At 36.8% G+C, this 12,463-nt stretch overlaps 1 long non-coding RNA gene across 1 annotated transcript in view; it reads right to left on the bottom strand.

Moving 5' to 3' along the window:
• Nucleotides 1-12,463, bottom strand: part of LOC116668538 — a 215,510-nt gene that overhangs the window by 77,113 nt on the left and 125,934 nt on the right. Inside the window, exon 2 of the long non-coding RNA XR_004325672.1 lies at nt 5,331-5,441. This is a non-coding gene — a long non-coding RNA (uncharacterized LOC116668538). The remainder of the gene's footprint in view (nt 1-5,330; nt 5,442-12,463) is intronic.

The following is a 12,463-nucleotide window of genomic DNA, read 5'->3' as shown; positions in this document are numbered from 1 at the left end:
GTCCCCCAAATGCCTACCTGGTAGTAATCCCCTCGTACCAGTAACAAACATAGAAAGAACAGAATGGGAGAAAGGAGAACATCAGGCCACCCTCTACTCCTGCCAGCATCATTCAGAATTCCCGGAGGAGGGAAGAGTATCTTCTTCAAGACTGTGGAAATTAAAGAATGCGTATAATATCAAGTGTTCTAATTAACAGTCTATTGTGAAAGATTTGACAAACTTGCATTCGATGTGACTTGTTCAATAAATTAAGTACTTGATTCCTTCCGATTTCTTTTCATCATGAAAAGTTAATTGTGTCCTAAACGAGGCATACCAGTGAAATGCTACCTAGTCCAGAATCCATTATCTTGTGAAAAATCAATTTTCACTTGGAATGAATGAATTATGTTTTGTGCAGGACCTGGTCTGTGGGCTTACAACTGTATGCCCTGTGTGGCCCAGTGCAAGAAACATAAAACATTCAATGAATGCCTGTTGAAGGAATGAATGAGTGAATTAATAAGTTAATGCACCAGCAAAATACTTTTGATATACTTAAGGAACACACATTTATAAGAAGTTATGAGAAAAACATGGCATTATATGCAATATAGAGTCTACTTCTTTAACCAAAACGTATTTTTTAAAAGACTGTATTATAAATTCTGGGAGCACATATTATGGCCCCTAAATCATAAAAGCTGAGTTCAAAATATAAATTAAATCTATCTCCTTATCATTATAAACAATAATACAGGCGGCATTCAAAAAATTGTTTGTCTTTCTAAAACATCATTTATTGTTTTGATTCCTATGAAAGAAAACTCCTGCTTATTATGAAAATTCAAATAACACTTTGAGAGAAAAGTAGACAGTAAAAGCACCCATTAGTGGTAACAACTGTTAACAGTCCTTATATGCTCATTGATTTTTCTGGGCACATATGAACATATGTACATACATATATTTGTTTAGTATGAATGGAATATCCTATTATGTGTATCTTTTCATGTCAAAACACAGATCTAACACATCCTTATGGATGGCTGCATGATATTCCACTGTAAAAAAGTGATTTTAATATACAGATTTTCATAACAATGAAAAATTTCAGAATTTAAACCTCTAGGGAAAAATAATTACTAGTAACTTTAGAAGATCATTTGTCAGCAAATGAGCTAAAAATACCACGACTTGGGCTCAGCAACATAATTTATTTCCAAGGGAAAAACAAAGCCCTGGTAAGGGTCAGGGGAGGGAGGCATATCTAAGTTTAACAATGCTCCAAAAGTGTCCTATTCGCTCTAGAATATTGGGAAGGTCATGATTCATATGAAACAAGGTATGAATGAGGGTGAGGCCACATGAGCCTCCATGCCAGTCACCTGCTGCATGAGACCCAGCTATTCTCATGGATCCTACTTTCTAGACTACTGGCGTGAAGTCTACCTGGAAAGGAAGCAACTGCTTTAGATTCTATTCATCCTTGTCAACAAGTTTTCATTTAGTTATCACCTAATTTTATTTCTGGGCACTGGCCAGTAGAAGTAAATTGAATGAATCAGTTTTCTCCCTTTGTAATTCAATGCAACGGACTTTCAAGAGATCCAAAACGTTGCCATCAAGATTGACTATTAATCATGAGTCTAAAACATATCTCAAAGATGTTCATTGCAACATTGTTTAACAACAATCAGAAACAAAAATGGAAACAACTTAAATATGCCACATCATCATGCAGTCATTTTAAAAAAAAAGTTGTAGAATATTTAGTGCATGAGAATTGTCCAAGATATACCAAATAAAAGGAAGCAATTTTCAAAAAACTGCATTTTAGAGTATTACCATTTGGAGAAAACATATAAAGTAAAAAAAACACAGTATGAAAGCATATGTAGAGAACATAGAGTAAAAAAAAATAGAAACAATATTAACATCAAAAGGTTAATAGCAATTATCTTCTAGAATTATTGGTGATTTAAATTTTTTTCTTACTTTTGCTTAGCTTTCTTTTCTAAAATAAATATGTATTTACTTTTGTGATAGGAAAAAACTTAAGAAAATTATTCAAGAAAGAACAATAACTAAAAGAAAATTATTCAAGAAAGAACAATAACTAAACTCAGCATAGTTTTTCAAGCAGCAGAATATAACTTCTTTCTTCAAGAAGATCAGACACCAACTGACAGTCATGATTCTCCCAAAACAGACTGGTGAGAGGATCAGTTATGAGGGAGAGATGAGTATAACAGACTGGCAAGCATATGATACAATTCTGACACCAGGTATTCATATCATACACTCAGCCTGTGTCCTAGTCAGTGCTGGGGTCTAGAGGAGGCACCTGACCCTAAGGAGGCCAGTAAGTATCCTTTCTGGATTTGGGAACCAGGAAGGTTGGGCTGTTTGGGAGGTTCTCATAGATTATCATCTTCTTCAGATCTTACACACGTATCTTAGAAGAGTTTACATAGTCCATGATCAGGCCATTGCCCGGAAAACCTACTGGATCTGTATACTAAAGGCCCCCTGCCACTGCAGATCTACGAAACACGAGTCAAATCTGTCCATGTGACTTTCAAACCCATTTCCCAAGAAGCCAAGTAGGAAACTGCCATAAATACACAGAGCCTGTTCGATCAACTGATTTTCTTATACCCCTCATCTAATGCAGGGGAAATCCACAGAGCCCAGCCGCTGGTTGATGGAAGCTGGCTTTCCTTTCACATCCAGAGGCCAGACATTTGCTTCAGGGCATGGGGAAGGATATTACCAACCCAAAGACCCTGGGTATACCCCAGGACAGCTTGTTCCCAAGCCAGCTCCTCAGAACACCATTTCTGGGACATAGTCATACTTGTTGTTATGGGAAAAATGTTCTGTAGCTACATAAATTTGGAAAATATAGCATTGAACAAAATTGTAGAATTATCAAGCTTATTAACATGCTAATATGGAGTATAAGTCTCTAAGAGGGGGCTAAGATAAGCAACATTTCCTTACTATATACCCTGTGTTCACATATTCAAGGACCTATACGTCATGGAGCACCTTTTGAGAAATGGTACTCTGGCTCTGTAACCACAGGCCCTTATTGAAGGGTAAGACTGACTAGTTCCTTGGCTGTTCAAGAATCTAGGTATGGAGGATGGTTAATTAAAGGAAGAGTAGACAAATCCTTGGTCAAGAGAACTGGGACAGAGATGAGAAACTTGAGTAAAAGCAAAAGTGAAGATGGAAGCGAAGTCAGATTCTGAGAAGGAGGCGAGGGGAGGATAAGCAGCTGCTATAACAAATTACACAAACTTGTGGCTCAGAACATCGCAAATGTATTCTCTTACAGTTATGGAGGTCAGAAGTCCAAAAAGAGTTTAAAGGGGCTAAAATCAAAGTGTCAGCAGGGCTGGTTCCTTCTGGAGGCTCTTAGTGGAGAATCTGTTCATTGCCTTTCCAGCTTCTAGAAATTGCCCTGGCTTATGGCCCCATCACTCCAATGTTTGCTTCTCTAGTCACATTGCCTTCTCCCCTGTCTTACTTTCCTGCATCCTTCTTTATACAAGACCCTTCTGATGATATTCATCACTTGGATACCCTGGAATAATAAGCCTATCTCAGAAATCTTAATCACATCTGCAAAGTCCTTTATGCCACATAAGGTAAGGTACTTGTACGTTCTGAGGATTAGGACCTAGACATCTTTGGGAGGCCCTTTTACAGCCTGCCACAGGAGGGTAGAGGATAGAGGTGGGAAGGGAAGAGGGGAATGAATCATCTCCCACATCTGAAAATGGCAAGACAGCCATGGCTGCGGCCAAAGGCAAAGCACTGATGTGCTCATGAAACAAAAAAATTGCACACTTTTTCCTTCACTTTTCTTAAACCAACAGTTGACACTAAGGCTCACTGCAGGAGAATGGAAACCCTTTTCTTCTTCATGCCTCAAACTAATCAAGATGGCTTGATCTCTTCACAAGCAACAGCAAAGATTTCTCCCTGCCAATTCCACCAGCTAGCCATTTTCCCTTCATAGCTGAACGGGTTAACGCTCCCAACAGGCACATTTAAGTGCAGAATGCAAGACAATTCCTCCATGACTTACAGGTGGAACCAAAAGTTTCACCAAAATTGCAACAGACAACTAAATTTATTTTGTAATTTGGATATTAGAAACAAAATTACAAAAAAAAAAAAAAAAAGACGTGTCGGAAAGAAGAGAGTTAAATTTGGGGGTTTAAAATCTGAGTGGGTTGCTCTTTCTCTCTTCACCAGTTGTTATACCTATGTTTATGCATAGGATTTTAGAGCAAATATTTCACTCTGTTCAGGATAAACATTGAAGAAAACACACATACATGTACACACAAATTACAGAGTAGGACTTGAACCACTAGTGCATTGAATGATACAGATAAGATTAACCAGAGTTATTTTATATCATAGGCAAATACTTTTAGGCACAGGGGACCCAAAGTCTGCTGATGTGAGGGCTTTGTTGATGTCTTGCCAGAGACTCAAAGATGCACTTAACTCGCCAGCCACTTGGCAGCCTGAGGCTTCCTTACCCACCACTATCCCTAATAATCCAAGCAAGAATAGACAATGTCTTGACTCAAGGATTAGTGAGGAAGAGGCCTCCATTCATACAAAGCTACACTCTTGCCCAAGAAGAAAGGGATGCTCCAGGTCTGATTATAAGGATCTCCATACAAGACATTTGGTGGTGTAGATAAACATAAGCCACACTTACACGTAGTAGCATTTTGGTTTTTACCTAAAATTATGTTTAAAATCATTTAAAAATCCAATTCCTGCAGTTACCGTAAGTGCCAATGTGAGAAAAGCTAAGCTGTCAATTTTCACTTTGCCAATTTCCCAAGGAGAAACAAAGATTTTTTTCATGTGTATGAGAATTCCCAGATTTAGTCAAGGCTGGAATTTCACTGTTTTTATTTTTATAGCAGCAGTGTTTTTTGCCCATAGGGGGAAAAATAAAGAAACTGGGAAAAGAGACAATTTGCCATTGACTGGGAGACAGGACTGGGGGTGAGGGGTGGAAATCATAACAGATTTCCAATTTTCATCCTCAGGGGTTTGCTTGGTTATTTGGTCAAACCCACATGAGGATGTCAAATAAGGCTGATACAGGACCTTGAAAAATTACCTTTTGTTTTTGTGGAAAAAAGGAGAGAGGAAACTGAGGTGAAACTGCAAAATGTTTCATTTTTTTTTTCATCAAACCAGCAAAAGAAGAGAAGGTCCTCTTCAGCCGCCAGTGCAAATGTTTTTGCAAAGTTCAACTGCCAAATGTCCTTTGATGCCTGCCAGTTTTCGTAATTGAAAGATACCTTTTTAAATGAACTTGCCGGTTTTCTATTGGGAGAGAGGAGCCTTCCCACATCTGGATAGTTCTCTTCCTTCCAGCAAGACCCAGTTCCTTCAAGGACTTCATTCAAGATCTGCAATGTTGGACGGCACATTACCATGAGAACATAATACTTAGTGGCACTATTTTAGACCAAAAGGATTGTTTAAGATTTGTCGTTCTACAAAATTACAATGAAATGCAAATCAGTAATCTCTGAGCAGTGTCAGACAACTAGTTCATACGTAAGAATTTTTTTGGTCTGCTATTACTAAAACCAAATCTCATCTTCTTATTGAAAAATTTGCAGAAAACCTGAACTGAGAGAATAACCAAATAAGTAGAGTGAAGGCAAACACTAACGTCTATAAGAAAACTATTACTTTTGTAGAGGGAAAGGCTGCGTAAAGACACCAAAAGTGTGTTTTCATTGCACTCCGTCAAGACATTTAATAAAACTGCCATGCCTAACACACTACTGGCTACTTTAGAATTGTTTTCCCAGTTACTCAGCAGGAAACTAACATCTGAACCCACCAATCTTTTGAGTTGCAAATTCAATTTTAAACTTTTTATTTAAAAGGCCTCAAGAATATCTATCACTCCAGGCAGAGGGATGATAATAACATTAAGCTTTATGAATTATTACTTTCCAATCAAGGGTGACAGACTTGCTTATATGAACAGGGTGAGACTTTTCATAAGCAGTAGAGTTCCATCCAAGTTCTCCTGATTCTATTTTGCCAAAGAAAGGAAAAGGATATTACATTTTAAAATAAAATTCCTCCAAATAAAATCCTACCAAAGCTTAATGTCTGAGAGTTCTTGTGGTGCCTTTATGTTGTAAATGCTGAGGTTTTATATTACTTATATAAGCGTTAGTCTCCAATAGAGCTGGCAAACAAAACCCAAGAATGCTGAAACAGCTGTAGTACTGTATCTGAGTCATTTGGACAAAAACAGGCATGGGGACATGAAACAGAAGTGTTCACTCAGCCCACTGCAACTTTTTGCTTTTCATTTCAACTGCCAGACAAAGAACTAGTAATGGCTTCTAATCTCATGAAAACTTGGTGAGGCATACAAGTTGGATATTAAGGCTGATACTTGCTAATATTTTTAAAGGGTCACTTCAAAGGAAGACTCCAGGTTCTCAGAACGAAACCCAATTCCTTACAGGCTTTGATTGTATTATCATTACAAAGAATGAATCTCACAGATATCCAAACAGCCAGTCCTAGTCATTAAGGCATGTATTTTAAATAAGAAAGGCAACCAAGGATGGCTACAATCCTCTACATTGAACTGCATTAGTCCACACTCCCATCAATTCAGAGTCAGTTACAAGACTGGCCTGAGGTTTGCTAAGTAAATCCTAAGCAAATCAAGGATGTAAAGAATTACAATTTAAATAGCTTAAGATACACTGTTTCTTAAAATCCTTTTTAAATGATCTAGAAGTACTTCTTCCACTATAAATAACTGACATATTAATTATAAATAATGCTTTAAGAGTGACATGCTAATTATAAATAATGCCTATCTGTAGGTCTTCCAAGACCCCCTAGGAGGCAACTGCTCTCTTTCCATATACAGTTTAAGTTACTCAGAGTCTAAGAAGGCAATAAACTCTTCAGCTTTAAAAATAGTTTATTAAAGCATGTGTCTCACAAATTCAGGTTGTCTCGCCTCCATTAGTCTGAAATAGTAAATTTTTATTGCAATCCTTTAGTGCACATTTATTCCCAGACCATTAACTCCCTGTGGAACCTCAGGCAAGTTACTTAACCTCTCTGATCATCAGTTTATTCCTCCAGGGAAATAATAGAATCTATTTGATCAATAGTTAATGTATGTGAAGTGCTTAATAGAGTACATGGAACACAGCAGGCTCTCAGTACATAACAGTTATTATTTATATTAGTTGTAGTCATAGAGAGACAATATAGGGGTCTGGTTGCCATTTTAAGATACCAGTGTATAATTTCTCAGATTTGTGGGCCATAAATCTATAATGATTAAAATGACTTTGTCAAGAGCCCAAGAGGGAGTGTCTGCACCAGTTCGAGGGAGGAAGGAAAGCTAAGGATTCATTCAATGAGCATCAGATCCAAATAATTCATCATGTAGCTAGCAAGGCAGCTCCTTTAAGGCCAAAGAGACTTGGCAAACAAGGGCTGGCTATCATTGAGGAAAGCCACATGAATGAGGAAATCCATACACAGAGACTCCAACTAATCACTGAGATTAAATCACATTCCTCTGTGCCCAAGTCCACCTTCTCCTTCTCTGTAGGCTAAATCTTCTGGAGATGAAGGTCAACATAATGACTTTAATATGATAACTTTGAGAGGCTTGTGCCTCCTCACCTCAATTTTCTGGAAGTCTCAATTTTCTTAACTCTTCAAGGCAGCTTTGCAGTCAAGGAATCTGAGACCTAGTTGGGGCCTTAATCCACAAGTACGCCACGTTCCACTGGCAAAAGGGTGTCTGTAGGCATTCTCACACACAACAATGTCTTTCACATGGAAAAAGAACGTTTTGGTGACAGCACTATGAATGTGTAGCTCTGACTCAAAGGATCAGCGAGTGTCCTTGACCCTGATATATACCCATAAATACTCCCTTTCATTCCCATTCAACTTAACAAATCTTCATTGAGTTCATTCTATCTGCAGGGTACTCTGTGGAGGAAAGTAGAGTAAGAAGACAAGGCTTCTGTCCTCCGTTTACAAATGCACATACCATTAGGGAGGACCTGTTGCTGTTTGCAGCTCCAAGTCTTAGACCTGTTTTTCTGCCTTAAACTTTCCTCTAAAAAGAGACACCCCGATCCAGCAGAGATCTGTATGATAAAAACTTATTTTGCAATAAAAATATTTACCTATCTCTTGAAGGTTTTATATCTTGTAAGTGATTTCATTCCATCCTCATTTAAGCCAGAGTATCTGGTCAAAGGGAACATTAGGTTTTACCAACCCCCGCCTCCCATAATGAATGAGGATCATTTCTTTCTCCGCTTTGCCACTTACTTGCTGGAAGAGATCTTGGGTAAGTTGTTTAACCTCCTGCACCTCAGTTTCTTCATTTGTAACACGGGAGAGTCATAGCCCCTACCCCAAAGAGCTTTTTAAACAATAAAAGATAAACTCCTCAAGAAGCAGAATTTGGTATGTAGTAAGCAACTAATAAAGGTTAGCCATCATTATCACTAATAAATTACAGAGGTACTAGTTATAGTATTATCCTGCTAGTATGTCACGTAGACTCATTAAAGGAGAATCACAGAAGAGTGAAGTGGTTCAGATTAGGTATGACAGTATCTCCTTAGTACATCAGAATGTCATTAGATTATCAACCATGCTTATGTGCCTTAGAGAATAAAATAACTGAACAAGACTGAGAAAACTTTAATTTTACCCCCAGTTCTTCCAATGAACTTGCTGTGTGGCTTTGGGCAAGTCAGTTATTAAGGCTGCCAGGTAAAATACAAGATGCCTAGTTAAATGCGAGTTTCGGATAAAAAACAAATTTGTTGTATAAGTATGTCTCATGTAAATGCTAAAAAGTTATTCATTATTTATATGAAATTCAGATTGAATTGGGTAGCCTGCATTTTAATTCGTTAAATCTGGCAGCCTTGATTTAACCTGTCTGAACCTCATAGGTAAAATAACTGCATTGGATTAAGCCAGCGTTTCCCTAACCCTGCAGAACACTATTTCTAGAAGATACTTTTTTAAAAAATTAAATTATAGATAGTTATAATGTGTTAATTAGTGGTATACTTCATAATGTCGCAGTCATACATATATGTACATATATTCATTTTTGTAAAAGGTTATCACAATATATCAAATATAGTTTCCTGTGCTATACAAAAGAAATCTGATTTTTAGCTGTTTTTATATATAGTAGTTAATATTTGCAAATCTCTAACTCCCAAATTTATCCCTTTCCACTCTCTTTCACCTAGTAACCATAAGACTGTTTACTATGTCTGCAATTCTGTTTCTGTTTTGTAGATGAGTTCATTAGTGTCTTCTTTTTTCTTTTTTTAGATTCCATATATGACTGATATCATATGGTATTTTTCTTTCTCTTTCTGGCTTACTTTACTTAGAATGATGATCTCCAGGTCCACCCATGTTGCTGCAAATGGCATCATTTTATTAATTTTTATGGCTGACTAGTATTTTATTGTATAATTATATATATTGTATAAATATATCACAACTTCTTCATCCAGTCATCTGTCAATGGACATTGAGGTTGCTTCCACATCTTGGCTATTGTATATAGTGCTGCTATGAACATTAAGGTGCATGTATCTTTTCAACTTAGAGTTCCCTCAGGATATATGCCCAGAAGTGGGATTGCTAGATCATATGTTAATAGAAGATACTTCTTAATAAAATTTTTAAGAAGGCCATTCTCCAATTAATTTGGGAAATGCAGCAGACTGTATCCCCCTTCTAGAAATTTACAGTGCAAAATAGTATATTGAAGGCTATGAAAACTCTAGCAGTAAACAAACCTGTTTAACTTTGTTTCAGCAGGACTTCCCCAAGGCATTTGTTCACAGAATTGTCCTTTAGCACCTATTGACACTTCTAGCACACCTTTCATACATGATAAGCCAGGTAATACATAAGAATCTTTTCATCTCTAAAAGGATCCAAGATTGAAAACCCAGAAATTATGCAGTCTTAAAGTGTCCTCCCCTAAAACGCAAAATACAAGCATTAACAATCTACTGAATATAAGATGTCATCCACACAGCCCAGATTTGTAAGAAGAACTCAGTGTCTGGTCAGAAACAGAGAAATAATACCACCAAACTTGAGAGTCAAGATTTTTTTTTTAATTATGATTTTTTAAAATTTTCTAAAAATTTTGTCATAAGAACAGTAATCCTATGATCCACTTTCCCATACACATTTGGCAGTTTTTCTCCTGAAATACTGGCAATTTTTCTTTTTTTCAATGTACAGTTAAATAGTATATTTACATATTTGTGCAACAGATCGCCATACACTTTCATCTTGCCAAATTGAAACTCTGTACCCACTAAACACTAATTCCCCTCCCCCCTTCTCTATCCTTGCTAACTGTCTTTCTACTTTCTGTTTAAATGAATTTGACTATTTCAAATACTTCATGTGAGTGGAATAATACAGTATTTGTCCTTTTGTGGCTGGCTTATTCCACTCAGCATAATGTTCTCAAGCTTTATTCACATTGAAGCATATGACAGGATTTCCTTCTTTTTTATGGCTGCATAATATACCATTGCATGTCTATATCACCTTTTTTTTTAATCCATCCACCTCTCAATGGATAGACATTTGAGTAGCTTCTAGCTCTTGGCTATCATGAACAATGCTGCAATGAACATGGATGTGCAAATATCCCTTTGAGATCCTGTTTTGAATTCTTTTGTATATATACCCAGAATTTGGATAGCTGGATCATATGTAATTCTATTTAATTTTTTGAAGAACCTCCATACTATATTACATAGTGGCTACATTTTGCATTTTGCATTCCCATCAATGGTGCAAGAGTTCCAATTGCTCCATATCCTTGTCAACACTGATTGTTTTCTGTTCTTTTGATAACAATCATCCTAATGGGTGTCAGGAGATATCTCACTGTGGGTTTGCTTTGTTTTTCTCTTATGATTAGTGATGTTAAGTATCTTTTCATATGTTTGTTGGCTGAGAGTCAGGAACTTTAACACTCTACCTATTCAGCACCCAGCATAGGATCAAATACAGACACCTATATAGTATCAAACATTTTTTCGACTTCAATGTCTATCCAAGTGACATTGCATTCAATCGGCATTATTTAGGGAAAGAGTAATGTCTCAGTTGATTCTGCATTTCACCAAGGTTGCCAGGGGAGTTAAACTGAACTCTATCCTTATTAAGATAATGTAAACTAAAAAAAAAAAAAGAAAAGAAAAAAAAAGTGGGCTATTTAGGCATGATTAAGAAGAATTTTGATAATTCTCCAAAAATATTTATTTCATTAAAAGTCTAGAACTTGAGGTGATGTCAACAAAAATGGGAGTATGGCCCTCTGAAAATCCTCTACTACAATATAAGCAATGAGAAAACTGGCAACAAATTATCAGAATTAACTTTTTCAGAACTCTAGAAATGAACGAAAAGCTTGCAGCAATTTGAGGAGTGTTTGTTCATAAAAATGGCTAAATCTCAGTAAGTGTAGAGAGCTTTGTGTCATTTTAACTTGTCCTCTTCCAATTATTCCTCTACCTAACCTTCCCCAGATCCATGGTTGCCTTCAAAACTAACAGCCCTCAATCATGTTGAAAAACAGCAGTGTTGTAGCCACTGGGGGGAACAGAAAGAGGTTAGAGTTTCTTCAAATATCTACTTCCAGACAATTGTCATTATTTGACCTATCTGGAGGTACTCTGGAAAATCCTACTTCCAAAACTGTCTTTATTTGACCTGATTCACAGGTCACCTACTGCAAACAGCCTTTTATTCAGGGGCATTTGTCAAAAACCATCAGTGGTAAGTGACTTTAAAGGAAAAGATGAAATGTCCATAGGTGACTTTGAAAAGCTCCAACATATTTCTGGGAATCTAGAAGGCCATATGCATGTATGGAACTGTGTGCAAGCTCTTGACTTTGCACATGCTCAGGGAAGATCAGAGAGGGCCCAAAGTTCTCACCTCCAATTAAAAGTGAGGCTCTGTACATGCAGGAAATTAAGGCTCAGGTAGAATAGTCAAGTTCTTCCTGAGTGTTGAAGGTGTACTCTAATATGTACACAGAGTCCCTCAGCAAAAATTGGGAGACTTACTGGTTCCAGGCATCTAACAAAAATCTCTTTCTAATCATTATCTGACCATAGCAGAGACTTCAGTGGTTATAACACAATAAAGACAAACAAACAGACTTTACATAATTTGTTTAGAAACATCACTAAACCACTATCACCACCAAACCCTAGGAGGAGGGAGAATCTGATTTCCAGAGTGGCTACATTATTTTAAATATTCAATTTTCAACAAAATCTTAAAAACATACAAAGATAAAAGAATATTCAATTTTCAACAAAATCTTAAAAGACATACA

The sequence above is a fragment of the Camelus ferus genome, chromosome 14, assembly GCF_009834535.1.
Source record: "Camelus ferus isolate YT-003-E chromosome 14, BCGSAC_Cfer_1.0, whole genome shotgun sequence".
Taxonomy (NCBI): Eukaryota; Metazoa; Chordata; class Mammalia; order Artiodactyla; family Camelidae; genus Camelus; species Camelus ferus.
This window is presented reverse-complemented; position numbering and strand designations above follow the sequence as displayed.